Genomic DNA, 20,878 nt, shown 5'->3' on the forward strand with positions numbered 1-20,878 from the left:
CAACAGCATGTGCGGTGGTTGCATCAGCCACCATTTAGTTTCTTTGTAGGACTAGTATGAAATGGATGGGACTATCCCAGAGGCCGCTATAGCCCTGCTTTGCCTGCGTTGCCCCACCCATTGAGCCCAGCCCTGTCGGCCCGGTGAGGCTCAACAATGGCCCAGTGTAGCTGTTTGAACTTCCCATTCTCTGTCTTTGTGCTTCAGTGGGGCTGGACAATGGTGTGATCTGATGCTATTCATTTTCAGGCAGAGGCGCAGCCTATCAGTCAGCTCCCCCCAACTTAAACCCCCTAGACCAGAGGACTGCCTCAGTGAACCCTGCTCTCTCCCCTCTCTGCTCCCCTAACCCCCCAGACAAGGTTGTCAGCACTCACACTGCATACATAAACATACATAAACATACAGAGATAGAGGCCCTACCGGCTGTTTTATAGGACTTTACACCCAACAGTGTAGCTGGGAGGTGTCCCTATTGCATACAAGGTGCTCTCATCGCTCTCTTTCTTCACTGTCTTATGCTCTGCGTCTTTGAGTAGGCGTGAGGAGCAGGCAGCTTGGAAATGTTTTGAATAATCTTCCATTGTTGGCAAGTGTGTTACAGTGCTATGCTTTGAATCATTAAACTCTCTAATTTGTTAATAGGGCAGAGAAAGTGTGAACAGGCATTCCGCTTAGAGGGACACTACATCACCATACTCAGAAACAATGTCAGCCTCACATACAAACTAAGCCGGTTCCTACTCTGATCCCGAACTATGAAGTTGTAACGGAATTACGCTGAGACTGTATGCCAAACAAAAACCATTTAAAGTTTAACAAACAACTCTCTGCACAATGACTCATTTGAACAATTTACACAGTTAAAAAAAAACACTTTTACTGGAAAACTGCAGTTGCAACGTTTGGTAACAGAATTACAGTGAAATCTCCCTCCGTTTTGTTCAGTTACCAGACTTTGTATCTGCACAATTCTTCCTGTAAATGTGCTTTTGTAACATTTTCTGTGCAAATCGTGAAAAGTAATCATTCATATGCGTAGAGTTGTGTGGCTTGTTAAACTTTTAAATCAATGGTTTTTGTTTGGTATACATTTAAAGTAAAAAAATCTGAGTCTCGTTAATCTGTCACCATGGAATTGCCCTTGGGGCAAGAGTGAAACTATCAAACTGTGAGCCAAAATGGTTTCCCACAAGGCCAGGCTTAAATAGATGAATGTCTGATTGTGACATGCTAACATAGAGCCCAGGTGGCATTCCACTGTGAATCACATTGAAAAACCTTAGTTGTTTGTCACCAACATTCCAAGTAGGACGTCTCACAGACACTGTTGTTCCAAATGTCTGGGAGGGTTACAAAAGTTGAAGCAATGCGACTTGCCATGTTGCAATGATGCTTGATCGGTATGAATGATTGCTACAGTGTTGCTACAGACATGCACAGAATACCCCACATTTGCGTTGATGTTTTATAGTTATCTGTAGCTATCTGTCTATCAGTCCTGCTGCTCCTCGCTCCATGGTTGCTGTTTTCACTGACAACAACTACAGTATTTGCTTGCCTGTCAATGTCATTGCGAGTGGGGCAGTTGCTCACAGTGTGTGAGTACATATTGATGGGGTTTCCAAATAAAGCAAACCAATGGGGTTGTTTTTATAATGTTCATAATAAGAATTGATTTCCCATGGCACATCACTTTTGATCAAAGTTTTAGTCTTTTGTTAACCATCTGAACTTAGGCCTATATGGGCTGCAGGTGATTTATGTTTGATAGGACTCCTGATCTTGTGTAAGTTCCCCCAAATTGACAATAGGCCTCTATCATTCAATATGGACATGCTGTGCTTCCTATGCCTGTGTCTCGTCCTCACTGTTCTATTCATAAGATCATTTATAGGAAATGTTTTCTGTCATATTGGTACTTTCTGTGTAACTCCTTTGGTCAGAGGTAAAGCAGATGGGTGGGCTGACCTACTATATGTCCTCCTCAAAGAATATCATATTCTGCTGAGGTCTGAGATATCCAGGTCCGGGTATCTTTCCAACATAAAACTTGATGTGGTTATAAATGTTCATATCCTGGATCGGTGAGGAGGATGTCAGGTAGCTCTGATCCTTTCAACAGATGGGAGGTGAATTGATGGCTACTGTCTGGTCTCTGACTCAATCCGAAGAACTGTCTTATGTTGGTCATGCATATCAAAATGTTCCAAACAAACTCTGACCTCTTAGAATTGTATTTTTAACTACCTCAAGTAGGAAGGAAGCTCTGTCTGATCTGTCCAATGTGAACCAGGATTCTGAATTTGTTGTTGGTGCTACCATACATCATCTGTTTGCACTTTGTATCCTCAATGACTCAATGACACTGATTTCACCCTGAGTCTATACCTTGAGTAACTTACAGTAAGCAGATAAGGGATCTTCTGAACAATAACAACAAGTTTCACGTTTTAATGCACAAGTTGAAATGCCTTTCTTTCAAACTCAAAACCCAACAAAAATATGAAGAACACAATAAGTAAGTTAGCATACTATAAACAGGGTTAGTTCAAATACCATATTTACAATGTGCAGGGATACTGGAGTAATGAAGGTATATATGTACAGGAGTAAGGTGACTTAGCATCAAGATATAAGATAAGCAGAGTAGCAGCAGCTTGTATGTGAGTGGGTGTCCATGTGTGCAGAGGCAGTATAAATGTATGTGCATGTTATGTGTGAGTGGGCAGATGATGGCGTGAGTGTGTGAGTGTGTAGGGCTCTGGGAGTGTGTAGGGCTCTGTGAGTGTGCATAGAGACAAAGATAAAAAATAAAAAGGTCAATGAGGATACAAGGTTAACTCAGATGGTCTGTGTAGCTATTGTTAGCTATTTATCAGCCTTATGGCTTGGTGATTGAAGCTATTCAAGAGCCTGTTGGCTTCAGACTTGATGCACTGGTACCGCTTGCCATGCAGAAGCAGGAGAAATAGTCTATGGCTTGGGTGGTTGGAGTCTTTTTTCCCCCGGGCCTTCTTACCACACCGCCTGATATAGATGTCCTGGATGGCAGGGAGCTTGGCCTCTGTGATGTGCTTCTACACCTGCATTGCTTGCTGTTTGGAGTTTTAGGCTGGGTTTCTGTACAGCACTTTGAGATATCAGCTGATGTACGAAGGGCTATATAAATACATTTGATTTGATGATTTGTGATGTACTGGGTTGTCTGCACCACCCTCTGTAGTGCCATGCGATCGAGGGCGCTGCAGTTGACATACCAGGCAGTGATGCAGCCAGTCAAAATCCTCTCAACGGTACAGCTGTAGAACTTTTTGAGGATTTGGTGGCCCATGCCAAATGTGTTTGGACCATTTGAAGTCTTCAGTTATTTGCACACCGAGGAAATTGAAGCTCTCAACCTGCTACACTATGGCCCCGTCAATGTGGCGTACTAGCCCCCTGTTTCCTGTAGTCCACGATCAGCTCCTTGTTCTTGCTGACGTTGAGGGAGAGGTTGTTGCTCCGGCACCACACTGCCAGCTCCCTGTCGGCTGACTCATCATCTCCTGTGATCAGGCCTAGCACAGCTGTGTTGTCAGCAAACTTGATAATGGTGTTGGAGTCATGCGTGGCTACGCTGTCGTGGGTGAATAGGGAGTACAGGAGGGGACTAAGCACATATCCCTGTGAGGCCCCTGTGTTGAGGGTTAGTGTGGCGGAGGTGATGTTGCCTACCCTCACCACCTGGGATCAGCCCGTCAGGAAGTCCAGGGTCCAGTTGCAGAGGTAGGTGTTCAGACCTAGAGTCCTAAGCTTGGTGACGAGCTTGGAGGGCACACTGGTATTGAACGTTGAGCTGTAGTCAATGAACAGCATTCTCATATAGGTATTCCTCTTATCTAGGTGGGTGAGGACCATGTGGAGAGCAATTGAGATTGTGTAATCTATGGATCTGTTGGGGCGGTATACAAATTGGAGTGGGTAAAGGGTGTCTGGGATGAGTTGATGTGTGCTATAATCAGCCTCTCAATGCACTTCATGATTACAGATGTGAGTGCTACAGGGTGGTAGTTATTGTGGCATGAAAACTTATGAGTTCTTGAGAACAGGAATGATCGTGGTCATCTTAAACCATGTGGGGATTACAGACTGGGACAAGGAGAGGTTGAAAATGACTGTGAATACGCCTGCCAGCTGTTTTTCTCATGCTGAGAACACGCCCTGGAATACAGTCGGGCAACATGGGGAGGTACAGAGGGATGAAACCAGACGGCCTGTTGCTGACTATCTCCAGTCAGCCGAGGGATTGTGTGATTGGATGATATATACATTATTTTGAATGTTGTTAGTATCCTGCATACAAACAGGGTCTGTGTCCCAATTCTTTATCCTTCTTGTGCACTTGCCCACTTCCCATTAAAAGGAAATGACAGATGTGAAGAAATATGATGGAAACTCTCTATAGCGTATGCTTATGCGTATATCAAATGCTATTTACTGTAGATCTGTTCAGAGGCGTGCACAAGTGTACACTTCCCAGAAAATTGGGATGCAGGCAGGGTAAATATGTTTCTCACAGTGAACAGTGTTATGGCTATCTAAGATAAGTGTCTGACAGCTCACTTCACTGTGCTAATGAGGCCGCAGTTAACTGACTAAAGTGCCCTGCTCATGACAGCGACAGGACACAGCTTGTTCCACAGCACGACTGGGACCCGAGCAAAGCAGTGCCATGTGTTTCAGCAAAGCAGTGCCATGTGTTTCAGCCAACTGTAATTCTCACAGTGGGATGGTCATCATGTTTGGATGTTTTATGAAACTTTTGATGATTAGTGTTTACATCCTGGTGAAGTTCTAACTACGTCCTGTAACTAACCAAGCCCTATTCATCACAGCAGACGTCTGTCATAATGTTGGATTCAGCTGGAAATGTGTATGTGTGATTGAGACATTGTGTTATTGATTGTGTCAGATTATGAGCCATTGTGAGATTTGTCTCCAGGGCTTGCTGATATTCCAGGTCGAGTTACTGAGGTCTGTGTGTCACTCCTTCGATGGATCAGCTTATCCTGTTGAGGCACGCCCAGAGGGAAACTGAACTGTTTACTGAAACACAGTTTAGGAGATTCTAAACGTCTGTGAACATAGCATGCATGAAACATGCACAGGCTGTTTTATTTCCCAGGCTTTTCAACCACTGTCATAAAAAATGGCTTGAATATCCCATATATCCCATTAAAAGGCAGTATGTCTGTAATCAGAGGAGTGTTTTTGCAGCCGCGTGATATGATGACTGTGTGTGTGCGTGCGTGTGTGTTCGTCCATCTGTGGGATTCCTCTACAGTCTTCACAGACAGACGCTGACAGTGAGTCAGTTAGTCCGTCCCAGAGAGGGAATGCATCATGACCAGTTTGTTTCATTACAACAGTGATGGTGGCCATGTTATTTACTAGGAGCCTGGCAGGCTTCAGGCTGTGTGAATGAGACTGAGGGAGAGCTGTCCTCAGCTGTCTGGCCCCACAGGGGAATGTCAGTCTGTCTGACCACTCACCAGTTGGTATCAGCTAGCCACTGAGGCTCTGCAGGCTGGGCAGGCATCCGTAGACAGCCAGGCCAGCCCAGGGTGCTGACTGCTGGCAAACACTGGTTCTCTCTCTGAGGGCAGCCAGGTCCTGCTCTGTGTGACTCTGTGACATGGACAAAGTCCTCTTTCTAGAGGGGAGGAGGATTGCTGAGTCCATTGAATAGCTTGTAACAGGCTCCATTAGATTGGCTCCTGTGTTTTTGATACCATGGGATACTTTTCAATGACTTGTGTCCACATACTAGTCGACTCTAGACCACCAGTTGTCGGAGCATTGTGTCCCAGTATCTCTGTGTGTCATTCATTTCACAGCATGGTGAGATTATAGATAAGTTGCTCTCTGCTTGTTAATTGTCATCGATACACTGTGTGTTGTGAATGATGCTGTATTTTCCAACAGCCTAGTGAATGAGACTTTGTACACCAGAGGGCTTTGCACTGAGAGAAAGAGGGCTGAGGCATGTGCCGAGTTAATAAAATCAAAAAATCAGAGCAAGCCTTTATCCATTGGCTCATAAAGAGGATTCTGGCAGCAGGGGAAACCCCCTTTTATTCCTCTACTTAGCAACTATCTGAGAACACCAACATGAGAGCGAATGCTGCTGGGTATTATTTGGGCAAAGGTCAGTCATCCACAGGAACACTAGCATGCTGTTTACGGACTGCAGTGGACAGAGGACGCAGCCCAAATGGCACCCTATTCCCTATTTAGTGCACTACTTTTGACCAGGGCCCATAGGGTCCATAAGGTGCCATTTGGGATCAACAGAGTTACTTGCTGTAACCTTTTAAGCTCAACATTGCGTTACTGCTATGTTTTTATCAGCTCCAACGTTGGGCAACTGTTGCAGATGTATTCCTCAGGGAAGTTTCAGTGTGTTTTGCAAATCTAAAATGCTTGAAATCATACCCCCACCTTACATTGGGTGTAGTATTGCAGTGTGTATAGTAGAGTATTGGTATAGTAGAGTATTGGTATAGTAGACTATTGGTATAGTAGACTATTGGTATAGTAGACTATTGGTATAGTAGAGTATTGGTATAGTAGACTATTGGTATAGTAGAGTATTGGTATAGTAGAGTATTGGTATAGTAGAGTATTGGTATAGTAGACTATTGGTATAGTAGACTATTGGTATAGTAGACTATTGGTATAGTAGACTATTGTGTTCCTTTTTTATTGATATGAGTCAAATGGGTGGGGAAAACATCTAGAATGATCCCAAAGGTGATTATCCACTTGAATCACAATCGTAAGTCAAAACACTGGGAAAGGGAACTGAATGCATTCAACTGAAATGTGTCTTCCGTGTTTAACCTAACCCCTCTGAATCAGAGAGGTGCAGGGGGCTGCCTTAATCGACTTAGAATTTTCCACCTTGCTGGTTCGGGGATTCAAGCCAGCGACCTTTCCGGTTACTGGCCCAACACTCTTAACTGCTAGGTTACCTGCTGTACGTACTGTTGGTGGTTGGTGGGAAATTGAGTCTTAAAGCAGATTGAAAGGTACAGAGGCAGATACAGTATGTGTGTGTGTGTCTATCGTGTGTGTGTGTGTCTATCGTGTGTGTGTGTGTGTGTGTGTCTCTGGTCTGTCTGTCTGTCGTGTGTGTCAAACAGTAGTGTGATATGTTCTTGGTGAGGAAAGCCCTCATCACTCCCTTAATAGCTTATTATTCTGAGAAAATGATAGGACATGAACTGTCTGGTGTCTGTCTGGTGTCTGTCATGTCTGTCTGGTGGATGGAAGGCAGGATGACAGATCCATCCATTGTAGCGCAATGTAAGTTACGTTGGCCTAGTCTGTGAAGTGATTGATTCTCAGTGATAGATAATATGTTAGGGTGTGTGATGAGTCGATCTTCTACAATAGAGCTCCTGCTAGTGTAACCCAATCTGGATACAGATGGTCCATGTCACTAAGAGTATTGATCTTTCAATATGGCAGGAAACACACACACACACACACACACACTTCTCTAAGTGGAACAGAAAGAAAGCTGAGAGCAGTGGGAGGAGCCCAGCTCTGACTCCCTCCAATAGAAACACGCTGGGCACTGGGGGGTGTGGCATGGCATAGGGATGAGGGCTGGCTGACTGCAGCAGCAGCAGAAGCCAACATCAGTGGGTTTGTGTGTCTCTGTCCATAGGCTCAGAGCAGTGTGGACTGACGGCCTGTGTGCTGTCTCAGTGTAGTCACTTCCAGAGATCGTTTAAGTGGGGAGACTTTACTGGATTACAGTGAGTTAGACTTGGATAAATTGATAGGTCCAAGTGTTACTGTAGAATAGAGAAGCAGTTCTGTGTGATAGATAGTTTGCAACTGACTGTGAGGCTGTGTATTTATGTGCAGACAGAGGAGTTGGCTCGACTACAGCTACAGTTCAGTGACCACGCTTCACTGACTCAACCCGTGGATGTCACAATGCTATGTCCATGCTGAGGAGGTCTTTCTGTTCCGAGCTGTTCTGCTGGATGAGGCTGGAGCTGGATGTGTTTCTCTCCTTTCCTGGACTGTGATTGTGGTGATCTCACTGCTGGAGACATAGGAAGCTCTGTCTTCAGCTCTTCTCACATTCTCGGTCATCTGGTCTCTAGTAGCGCTGGCTGCCTGCCTGTAGAAAGCAGAGAGCAGAACAGAGAGCAGAGCAGGACTCACTCTGTTCTGTGGAGCTTGTTTCGCTGCCTGGACTAGACTTTATAACGAGGATGTTTACCCATATAAGAGGATCTATTGCTGTTGTGTAAAAAGGTAAGATTGTTTAAAAATGTTTCAATGAAAGCATTACAAGACTTCTGGCTGTATGTTATTCAACAGGGGAACAACAACATTCACACAGTAATGGATCTTAGTGGAAATCTGTGGCTGCTTCTGTTTCTCTATGGACAACTAACTGTAAGGGAAGCATAAGTAGTGTGCTACTGGCACAGTGGAATTCTACTCCCTGTTACTCCCTCTGTATTTAGGCAGCTATGTGCTCAGAATGTGTCTGTCATAATTCAAGGGAAAACAACACTCCGTCTGTCTCTGTGTGGTGTGAGCTGGGAATGCAGGGAGCCCTGAACAAAAAAACTATAATGAGACTCGTATGCATTTCTTCCTAGGGTGAGCCAACACACACACACACACACACACACACACACACACACACACACACACACACACACACACACACACACACACACACACACACACACACACACACACACACACACACACAGACAGCACGTCAGATTGTTTATCATAAGTCCACCGCTGCACCGTTTGAGTGTTACTGTTTTTAGGATCTCTGGGTGTTACTGTGGGTGTTAACATGGTTCTGTTTGTGACTGGAACTCTAGTCTGGCATTCACCATGACTCTGTGTGTTTGAGTTGGAGGTGGAGTTTTTCTAACAGTACTAGAGCTAGGCTGTGAGAAAGGTCAATGGGTCTAAGAACTTTGGCCTTGTGTTAACACCCCTGACTGTTCTGAGTTAGTAGTTTCCCTATCGCTATTTTTCTATGAAGAGTGAGGGCATGGGGCAGTTGGTTTTTGGCTGTGTCCTGATTTGAATATACTGTCACCTCCTTATCTGCTCAATATTGCATCCGTTTCCAAGGGGATGGATGGCTGAATGGATGTTGTTAGATGCTTAGCCCCTGTATGAAGCAGCTCGGTCACTACTGTTTGCCCCCAACACACACACACACACACACACACACACACACACACACACACACACACACACACACACACACACACACACACACACACACACACACACACACACACACACACACACACACACACACACACACACACACTGCCCAGAGACTCCCACCCATCTTTGATTGGCAGCTGGGGGACCCATGCAGCCGAAGCTTAGCCTATAAAAACTCATTACTCACACTGGTCCTTGTTCAATCCCAGCGACTCATCCCGCTGGATTAGCACATGTAATGCAGGCAGGGCTCTGAATCAGAAACAGCCCTGGCAACAAGGGAGGAGAGCAATGGGTATCCAGGGTCCTGGGGAAAAGGATGAGTTTAGAAAATTGGGAGTTAGCTCAGATATGGCTGAATGAGAGGGAGGGATCAAGTCTGGGATGGTGAAGAGTGTGTATATGTGTGGTTGGTTTTCATCAGAGGCATCTAAACCAGCCGTGGTGTGTGTGTGTGTGTGTGTCTAACTGCATTCCTGCAGGGACCAGGGACTGTATGCCTCTGGTTATTTCATGAGTGGGATGGAAGAGGGCTGGAGGCATCCCCCTATTGGCTTGACATTTGACCCTTCTATCAGAGCCCAGGGGAACTAAGAGCCGATTGGCCTGTCAGCACCCTGCTAATATTGATCTTAGCAACTCTCTAGACCCTGAGTGCTCCACTCTGCTCCACTCTGTAGTCTGAGTGATCTGATCCCAATGGCATTCTGTCAGAAGAGCACCAAAACAGCTCCGACCGACCAAAATCAATTCCAAATGTTCCCGACTCTAACCAAAATGTAACACACATGTCGCTAGCTAGGCTATATGACCTGGTCTGCGTCCCAAATGGTACGCAATTCCCTATGGGCCCTGATCGAAAGTAGTACACTATATAGGGAAAATGCTTCCATTTGGGATGCTGCCCTGGGTGGTTTTCAGATCCAGCGAATAGGAAATTGCCCCCCTATTACCTCCGACACACATGCCTGTCTATTTCTGTCCTTGCTTCCTTTCCTCACCAAGTGGTTCCAATGATGGTGTCCAGATCATCTCCATTATAATGTGATCTGACAATAAGATGAGCTAGTTTTCCATCCATGCAGTGAGTGAATAGGTCACATGGTAAATTGTGTGTGTTTTATAAATCTAGTATCTACTGTTGCGCCGACCGATGAGTTCTAAATAGACACACTTAGCCTCCTTTTGATGACATATTGACAGAGATTAAATCGATCAAGGGACTTGCGGGGTTCATTACGTAAAACGCATCCCATGGTCTGATTGACTGACCTCGTTGAACTGGACAGGTTAGCCTGCGCTGACTTCTCTCTCTTATGTAATACTCTAAATGGGTTGTCCTGGGTTTCGCAATATCGTTTGATCACTTAAAAGGTCTGGCTTCTAAGGGGAGGTCTGTGCTGTGCTCAATGGACTATGCAACAGGCTTCCTCAGTACCCGGGTTATCATTCCGTTCATGTTGATGGTGTCGACATCACAGGGGTCTGAGCTTCAGATATATTCACCCACATTATTTAAAATGACTGATAAATGCATTAGTTTTTTCGGGTAGGATCGATTGATTAGATTACCTGCAGTGCAAATGTAAATCATTCACATGTATGAATCACCATCAATCAGAACATAGATGAAGATTGTTTAGGTGATGATAACTAAGCACATCTTACATTTCTCTACCGGTGCTGGCCACATAAATAAGTAAATAAATATATATATATACACTACCATTCAAAAGTCTGGGGTCCTTAGAAATGTCCTTGTTTTTGAAAGAAAATCTTTTTTTTGTCCATTAAAATAACATCAAATTGATCAGAAATACAGTGTAGACATTGTTAATGTTGTAAAGGACCATTGTAGCTGGAAACCGCTGATAAAAAAAACACAGTACATCACTCCTGTGTTCCAATGGCACGTCGTGTTATTCTTTGATGATAGCAAAGTTTGAAGGACACAATTATTATTTCAATTAAGAATCATTATTTATAACCTTGTCAACTTCTTGACTATATTTCCTATTCATTTTGCTCATTTCATGTATGTTTTCAAGGAAAACAAGGACATTTCTAAGTGACCCCAAACTTTTGAACGGTAGTGTACAGTTGAAGTCGGAAGTTAACATACAAAACTCGTTTTTCAACCACTCCACAAATTTCTTGTTAACAAACTATAGTTTTGCCAAGTCGGTTAGGACATCTACTTTGTGCATGACACAAGTCATTTTTCCAACAATTGTTTACATACACTAAGTTGACTGTGCCTTTAAACAGCTTAGAAAATCCCAGAAAATGATGTCATGGCTTTAGAAGCTTCTGATAGGATAATTGACATCATTTGAGTCAATTGGAGGTGTACCTGTGGATATATTTTCAAGACCTACCTTCAAACTCAGTGCCTCTTTGCTTGACATCATGGGAAAATCAAAAGAAATCAGACAAGACCTCAGAAAAAAGATTGTAGACCTCCACAAGTCTGGTTCATCCTTGGGAGCAATTTCCAAATGCCTGAAGGTACCACGTTCATCTGTACAAGCAATATTATGCAAGTATAAACCCTATGGGACCATGCAGCCATCATACCACTCAGGAAGGAGACGCGCTCGGTCTCCTAGAGATTAATGTACTTTGGTGCGAAAAGTGCAAATTAATCCCAGAACAACAGCAAAGGATCTTGTGAAGATGCTGGAGGAAACAGGTACAAAAGTATCAGTATCCACAGTAAAACTAGTTCTACATCGACATAACCGGAAAGGCCGCTCAGCAAGGAAGCCACTGCTCCAAAACCGCCATAAAAAAAGCCAGACTACGGTTTGCAACTGCACATGGGGACAAAGAATGTACTTTTTTAAGAAATGTCCTCTGGTCTGATGAAACAAAAATATAACTTATTGGCCATAATGACCATCGTTATGTTTGGATGAAAAAGGGGGAGGCTTGCAAGCCGAAGAACACCATTCCAACCGTGAAGCATGGGGGTGGCAGCATAATTTTGTGGGGGTGCTTTGCTGCAGGAGGGACTGGTGCACTTCAAAAAAATAGATGGCATCATGAGGTAGGAAAATTATGTGGATCTATTGAAGCAACATCTCAAGACATTTGTCAGGAAGTTAAAGCTTGGTCGCAAATTAGTCTGTGGACAATGACCCCCAAGCATGCTTCCAAAGTTGTGGCAAAATGGCTTAAGGACAACAAAGTCAAGGTATTGGAGTGGCCTTCACAAAGCCCTGACCTCACTCCTATAGAAAATGTGTGGGCAGAACTGAAAAAGCGTGTGCGAGTAAGGAGGCCTACAAACCTGACTCAGTTACACCAGCTCTGCCAGGAGGAATGGGCCAAAATTCACCCAACTTATTGTGGGAAGCGTGTGGAAGGCTACCCTAAACATTTGACCCAAGTTAAACAATTATATATCACACACACACACACACACACACACACACAGTACTAGTCAAAAGTTGAACACACCTACTTATTCAAGGGTTTTTCTGTATATTTACTATTTTCTACATTGTGGAGTAATAGTGAAGACATCAAATCTATGAAATAACACATATGGAATCATGTAGTAACCAAAAAAGTGTTAAACCTATCAAAATATATTATATATTTGAGATTCTTCAGTTGCTACCCTTTGCCTTGATGACAGCTTTGCACACTCTTGGCATTCTCTCAACCAGCTTCATGAGGTAGTTACCTGGAATGCATTTCAGTTAACAGCTGTGCCTTGTTAAATACATTTGTGGAATTTCCTTCTTAATGCATTTTATCCAATCAGTTGTGTTGTGACAAGGTAGGAGTGGTATACAGAAGATAGACCTATTTTGTAAAATACCAAGTCCATATTAGGCCGTGGACAGCTCAAATAAGCAAAGAGAAATGACAGTCCATTATTACTTTAAGACATGAAGGTCAGTCAAGTGTTTAACAAATCAAAATATTAATGTTTAGAGCCTGGAATGAGTAGGTGTGTCCAAACTTTTGACTGGTACTGTATACATTTTTTTTATTTTAGTAATTTAGCAGATGCTCTTTTCCAGAGTGACTTACAGTTAGTGCATTCATCTTAAGATAGCTATGTGAGAACCACATATCACAGTCCTAGTAAGTACATTTTTCCTCAATCAAAATCAAGTCAAATGTTATTTGTCACATGCTTTGTAAAAAACAGGTGTAGACTAATAGTGAATTGCATAATTACAGGCCATTTCCAACAATGCAGAGAGAAAGAAAAATAGAGAAATAATAGAAAATTAAAACGCATAATAATAGATATACAATGAGTAACGATAATTTGGCTATATACTGTACTCGGGGTACCAGTACTGAGTCGATGTGCAGGAGTACAAGGTAATTGAGGTAGAAATGTGTATTAATTAATTATTCAGCCCCCTTAAGTTAATACTTTGTAGCGCCACCTTTTGCTGCGATTACAGCTGTAAGTCGCTTGGGGTATGTCTCTATCAGTTTTGCACATAGAGAGACTGAAATTTTTTCCCATTCCTCCTTGCAAAACAGCTCGAGCTCAGTGAGGTTGGATGGAGAGCATTTGTGAACAGCAGTTTTAAGTTCTTTCCACAGATTCTCGATTGGATTCAGGTCTGGACTTTGACTTGGCCATTCTAACACCTGGATATGTTTATTTTTGAACCATTCCATTGTAGATTTTGCTTTATGTTTTGGATCATTGTCTTGTTGGAAGACAAATCTCCGTCCCAGTCTCAGGTCTTTTGCAGACTCCATCAGGTTTTCTTCCAGAATGGTCCTGTATTTGGCTCCATCCATCTTCCCATCAATTTTAACCATCTTCCCTGTCCCTGCTGAAGAAAAGCAGGCCCAAACCATGATGCTGCCACCACCATGTTTGACAGTGGGGATGGTGTGTTCAGGGTGATGTGCTTGTTGCTTTTACGCCAAACATAACGTTTTGCATTGTTTCCAAAAAGTTCAATTTTGGTTTCATCTGACCAGAGCACCTTCTTCCACATGTTTGGTGTGTCTCCCAGGAGGCTTGTGGCAAAATTTAAACAACACTTTTTATGGATATCTTTAAGAAATGGCTTTCTTCTTGCCACTCTAAAATAAAGGCCAGATTTGTGCAATATACGACTGATTGTTGTCCTATGGACAGAGTCTCCCACCTCAGCTGTAGATCTCTGCAGTTCATCCAGAGTGATCATGGGCCTCTTGGCTGCATCTCTGATCAGTCTTCTCCTTGTATGAGCTGAAAGTTTAGAGGGACGGCCAGGTCTTGGTAGATTTGCAGTGGTCTGATACTCCTTCCATTTCAATATTATCGCTTGCACAGTGCTCCTTGGGATGTTTAAAGCTTGGGAAATCTTTTTGTATCCAAATCCGGCTTTAAACTTCTTCACAACAGTATCTCGGACCTGCCTGGTGTGTTCCTTGTTCTTCATGATGCTCTCTGCGCTTTTAACGGACCTCTGAGACTATCACAGTGCAGGTGCATTTATACGGAGACTTGATTACACACAGGTGGATTGTATTTATCATCATTAGTCATTTAGGTCAACATTGGATCATTCAGAGATCCTCACTGAACTTCTGGAGAGAGTTTGCTGCACTGAAAGTAAAGGGGCTGAATAATTTTGCACGCCCAATTTTTCAGTTTTTGATTTGTTAAAAAGTTTGAAATATCCAATAAATGTCGTTCCACTTCATGATTGTGTCCCACTTGTTGTTGATTCTTCACAAAAAAATACAGTTTTATATCTTTATGTTTGAAGCCTGAAATGTGGCAAAAGGTCGCAAAGTTCAAGGGGGCCGAATACTTTCGCAAGGCACTGTACATGGATAACGAAGAATAAAGTGACTGGGCAACAGGATAGATAATATACAGTAGCAGCAGCGTATTTGGTGAGTCAAAAAACAGTGAGTGCAAAAAGGGTCAATGGAGATACCCAAATATCTGGCCAGATTAACTGTTTAACTAACTATTTATCAGTCTTACGGCTTGGGGGTAGAAGCTGTTCAGTGTCCTGTTAGTTCCAGACTTCGGTACCACTTGCCGTGTGGTAGCAGAGAGAACATTCTATGACTTGGGTGGCTGGCAATTTTTAGGGGCTTCCTCTGACACAGCCTGGTATAGAGGTCCTGTATGGCAGGGAGCTGGGGCCCAGTGATGTACTGGGCCGTCCACACTACAATCTGTAGCGCCTTTGCAGTCGGATGCCAAGCAGTTGCAATAGCTATCAGTAAAGTCAGAGGTAGTAAGGGGGGGGACAAAATTCAAGTGGAAGTATTCAACATTCAAAGATACTAATAAAAGAAAGGCCCACAAAAAGTATAGTGCTCTTGTGTTTTATTCGTGCACCCAATCTCAACCCTTGGCATGGGCTTCTGGCAGTGAAATGCCTATGGTGGATAGAGTTCAGTACATCATGAGGCTGGGAGTGGGAGCTTGGCTCTGGCTGTGGTTCGCCTGTCATTAGCAGACAGAGACAGGCATGTGATGGGGAAACCTCAGGGGATAGCAAGTCTGCTCTCTCTATGGGTTTGCCCAGCCTAGTGAACCCAGTCTTTCCTGTTAGAACCCTGCTTCACGTATTCTGTGTCCCAAATGGCACCCTTTTCCCTATATAGGGCACTACTTTAGACCAGGGCCCATAGGCAGTGCACTATGTAGGGAGTAGGGTGCTACTTGGGATGCAGACACCAGTACATGTTCATAGTAATATAATGGTGAATTTAAAACATGAATAAATAAACACACTGACTGGAGGTGAATTAGGACTCGTTTCTACATTCCACATCATCATAATAAAGGTGCATCTCCATGGTTGTAATCACAGTGTCTGCTGTCTGGCTGTCTTAACTTCAGCTCTTTGGTATCTCAACTTGGACATCCCGTGCAAAGTGGAGAGGAGAGCACGGGTGGAACTCATGTCTTGCTATCTGTAGAACACGCTGAACAACTCCGCTATGCTGGGGTAACATTTTTCAGATGGTTGTGCAACTTGTTGATGACACTGAGAAGGCAGCTTGATGCATGTTCATTCCCTGTCATTATTCATCAGCTTGTTATGCGTATTGTACATGAATCATACTGAATGGGTTCAGATTATAACCTCTTCTACGCGACAGTTAAGTTGTAGAGACTGATTGTTCTATAGCTTTGTTTATCTACAGGACGGTCAAACATGAACGTTATTGTGGCAGAACATTGTTATTGTATTATTGTCCTGAGTCTGACAGCCCTGGACTAAGTGGAGATCTATCCATGAGTTTAGAATATTGTTTTGTTGCAGACTTTGTTTTGGGTATTGGCAAAATGGATGCTCAGACCAAATGGTCCCCACACACTTGATGAACAGACATTCTTACTGGATACCATGCAGTGTGCCTGTCTATATCAATTCAATTTCAATTCAATGGGTTTTATTGGCATGGGAAACATGTGTTAACATTGCCAAAGCAAGTGAGGCAGATAATAGAGGTCGACAGATTAATCGGAATGGCCGATTTAATTAGGGCCGATTTCAAGTTTTCATAACAATCGGAAGTCGGTATTTTTGGACACCGATTTGGCCATTGGTTTTTTGTTGTTGTTGTTTTTTGACACCTTTATTTAATCTTTAGTTAACTTGGCAAGTCAGTTAAGAACACATTCTTATTTTCAATGACAGCCTGGGAACGGTGGGTTAACTGCCTCGTTCAGGGGCAGAACAACAGATTTTTACCTTGTCAGCTCGGGGATTCAATCTTGCAACCTTACGGTTAACTAGTCCAACGCTCTAACCACCTGCCTCTCATTGCACTCCACAAGGAGACTGCCTGTTACGCAAATGCAGAAAGCCAAGGTAAGTTGCTAGCTAGCATTAAAACAATCAATCAATCATAATCACTAGTTAACTATACATGGTTGATGATATTACTAGTTTATCTAGCGTGTCCTGCGTTGCATATAATCGATGTGGTGCGTATCGTTGCTCCAATGTGTACCTAACCATAAACATCAATGCCTTTCTTAAAATCAATACGCAGAAGTATATATTTTTAAACCTGCATATTTAGCTAAAAGAAATCCAGGTTAGCAGGCAATATTAACAAGGTGAAATTGTCACTTCTCTTGCGTTCATTGCACGCAGAGTCAGTGTATATGCAACCGTTTGGGCCGCCTAATTTGCCAGAATTATGTAATTATGACATAACATTGAAGGTTGTGCAATGTAACAAGAATATTTAGACTTATGGATGCCACCCGTTAGATAAAATACAGAACGGTTCTGCATTTCACTGAAAGAATAAATGCCTTGTTTTCGAGATGATAGTTTCCGGATTCTACTATATTAATGACCAAAGGCTCATATTTCTGTGTGTTATTATGTTATAACTAAGTCTATGATTTGATAGAGCAGTCTGACTGAGGGGTGGTAGGGCACCAGCAGGCTCGTAAGCATTCATTCAAACAGCATTTTCGTGTGTTTGCCAGCAGCTGTTTATGACTTCAAGCCTATCAACTCCCGAGATTAGGCTGGTGTAACCGATGTGAAATGGCTAGCTAGTTAGCAGGGTGCGCACTAATAGCGTTTCAAACGTCACTCGCTCTGAGACTTGGAGTGGTTGTTCCCCTTGCTCTGCAAGGGCCACGGCTTTTGTGGAGCGATGGGTAACGCTGCTTCAAGGGTGGCTGTTGTCGTTGTGTTCCTGGTTCAAGCCCAGATAGGAGGGAGGAGAGGGATGGAAGCTATACTGTTACACTGGCAATACTAAAGTGCCTATAAGAACATCCAATAGTCAAAGGTTAATGAAATACAAATGGTATAGAGAGAAATAGTTCTATAATTCCTATAATAACTACAACCTAAAACTTCTTACCTGGGCATATTGAAGACTCATGTTAAAAGGAACCACCAGCTTTCATATGTTCTCGTGTTCTGAGCAAGGAACTGAAACGTTAGCTTTCTTGCATTCTTTATTGCACTTTTACTTTCTTCGCCAACACTTTGGTTTTGCATTATTTAAACCAAATTGAACATGTTTCATTATTTACTTGAGGCTAAATAGATTTTTATTGATGTATTATATTAAGTTAAAATAAGCGTTCATTCAGTATTGTTGTAATTGTCATAATTACAACTAAATAAAATAATTTATTTAATCAGTATCGGCTTTTTTGGCCCTCCAATAATCGGTATTGGTATCGGCATTGAAAAATCATAATCGGTCGACCTCTACTTCAGAGTGTTTTCTATCCAATAATAATAATAATATGCATATATTAGCATCTGGGACAGAGTAGGAGGCAGTTCACTCTGGGCACGCGATTAATCCAAATGTGAAAATGCTGCCCCCTGTCCCAAAAAGGTTAAAGAGTTTTAGTATAGCCAATTGGAATTTGTTGTCTGTATATTTGATCATTTCATTGAGAATACCATCAAAACCACATGCCTTTTTAGGTTGGAGCGTTTTTATTTTGTCCTGTTGATCATTCAAGGTAATTGGAGAATCCAGTGGGTTCTGGTTGTCTTTAATAGTTGATTCCAAGATTTGTATTTGATCATGTATATGTTTTTGCTCTTTGTTCTTTGTTATAGAGACAAAAAGATTGGAGAAGTGGTTTAACCATACATCTCCATTTGGATAGGTAATTCTTCGTGTTGTTGTTTGTTTAGTGTTTTCCAATTTTCCCAGAAGTGGTTAGTCTATGGATTCTTCAATTACATTGAGCTGATTTCTGACGTGCTGTTCCTTCTTTTTCCGTTGTGTAATTCTGTATTGTTTGTGATTCACCATAGTGAAGCTGTAGACTCATGTTTTCCAGGTCTCTATGTTTTTGGTTGGACAGGTTTCTCAATTTCTTTCTTAGATTTTTGCATTCTTCATCAAACCATTTGTCATTGTTGTTCATTTTCTTTGGTTTTCTATTTGAGATTTTTTAGATTTGATAGGGATACTGTTAAGATTTTCTACTGCCAAGTTTACACCTTCACTATTACAGTGGAACGTTTTACCCGGGAAATTGTCTAAAAGGGATTGAATTTGTTGTTGCCTAATTGTTTTTTGGTAGGTTTCCACACTACTTTCCTTCCATCTATAGCATTTCTTAATGTTACTCCGTTCCGTTGGCTTTGATGCCTCATGATTGAGTATTGCTCTGTCCAAGTAGACCGTGATTTTGCTGTGGTCTGATATGGGTGTCAGTGGGCTGACTGAGAAAGCTCTGAGAGACTCTGGGTTGAGGTCAGTGATAAAGTAGTCTACAGTACTACTGCCAAGAGATGAGCTATAGGTGTACCTACCATAGGAGTCCCCTCGAAGCCTACCATTGACTATGTACATACCCAGCGTGCGACAGAGCTGCAGGAGTTGTGACCCGTTTTTGTTGGTTATGTTGTCATAATTGTGCCTAGGGGGGCTTATGGGGGAGGGAATGCTGTCACCTGCAGGCAGGTGTTTGTCCCCCTGTGTGCTGAGGGTGTCGGGTTCTTGTCCGGTTCTGGCATTTAGGTCGCCACAGACTAATACATGTCCCTGGGCCTGGAAATGACTGATTTCCCCGTCCAGGAAGGAGAAGCTGTCTTCATTAAAGTATGGGGATTCTAGTGGGGGGATATAGGTAGCACACAGGAGGACATTATTCTCTGTTAAGATCATTTCCTTTTTGAATTTCTAGCCAAATGTAAAATGTTCCTGTTTTGATTCATTTAATGGAGTGGGTTAGGTCTGCTCTATACCAAATTAGCATATCCCCTGAGTACCTTCCCTTTTTCACACCTGGTAGTTTGGTGGATGGGACTACCAGCTCTCTCTAACCTATATCTGACGGTATCTGTATCTATAGGTTTGGCCCAGCGGATGGACAAGCAGCAGCAGGTTGTTCAACATCTGTTCTAAAGTCTGTCTCTAATGACTGGACTAAACTACATCATCTCTGACTAACCACTGGGCTGTCTTTCCTTTCTCTCCTTCATTGTCTGTAGGCCTCCCATGTTGCTGCTCATTTCCCTGTCTCTCTGTAGCCCTATTCTGCTGTTCATGGAGCATTGAATTTGTCTTCGAGCTGCCATCAAAAGCCAGTTTCCTGGTTCTAGTTTAATGGCAAATCAACTCCCTTGAAAGTGCTTGTTAGAACAGGAATAGGCTTCATCTTGGTCCAGGAAACCAGCCCCATACTGCCAGTGCACAATGCAATCCAATCATTCAGCTAAAAACATTTAAAATAATCAGATAGGGGAACTACTGTGAACAGTATGTTTCCCTAAGTGTCTGCTTTTATCAGAATCCCCAATGGTGAGCAATAACAGAGAGAGAGTGAGTCATCTTTACTGTTGTGTGTTCAGCAATCAGACGTTTGTCTCAGCTGAGCTCTGGAGACAATATCAAACTGTACTGCCTGTCAGTAGACCAATAAAGACCACGAACATCCTGCGATTGTTCAGGTCTTTTAATTGCCAGATGTTCTCAGATTCATGTGAGGGGTTGCAGCGCAACTCATGGCCCTACTGGACATCTGGATCCAATATGTGTAAAAAGCTCTAGCTACGTAGAATCCAACAATTACTTCTTGAACATGTTGAGCGTATCGGGTTTTGCTTTAAGGGCAACAATCAGCCTGGTATGTTGTCTAAAGTTGAAGTACACTTTGGGTTCT

At 42.9% G+C, this 20,878-nt stretch overlaps 1 protein-coding gene across 3 annotated transcripts in view; it reads left to right on the forward strand.

Annotated features, from left to right (window-relative positions):
- The window catches only part of LOC109904217 (disheveled-associated activator of morphogenesis 1), an 81,890-nt gene that overhangs the window by 4,575 nt on the left and 56,437 nt on the right, over nucleotides 1–20,878 (forward strand). For 2 of the 3 annotated variants that reach the window (XM_031787974.1, XM_031787976.1), the window contains exon 1: nucleotides 7,670–8,319. The exons of the other annotated variant lie outside the window; for it this stretch is intronic. The gene's annotated coding sequence lies outside the window, so the exon portion shown is untranslated. Of the gene's footprint in view, nucleotides 1–7,669; nucleotides 8,320–20,878 lie in introns of those variants that run through there. 3 annotated transcript variants of the gene reach the window in all.

Source organism: Oncorhynchus kisutch, linkage group LG14, assembly GCF_002021735.2.
Source record: "Oncorhynchus kisutch isolate 150728-3 linkage group LG14, Okis_V2, whole genome shotgun sequence".
Taxonomy (NCBI): Eukaryota; Metazoa; Chordata; class Actinopteri; order Salmoniformes; family Salmonidae; genus Oncorhynchus; species Oncorhynchus kisutch.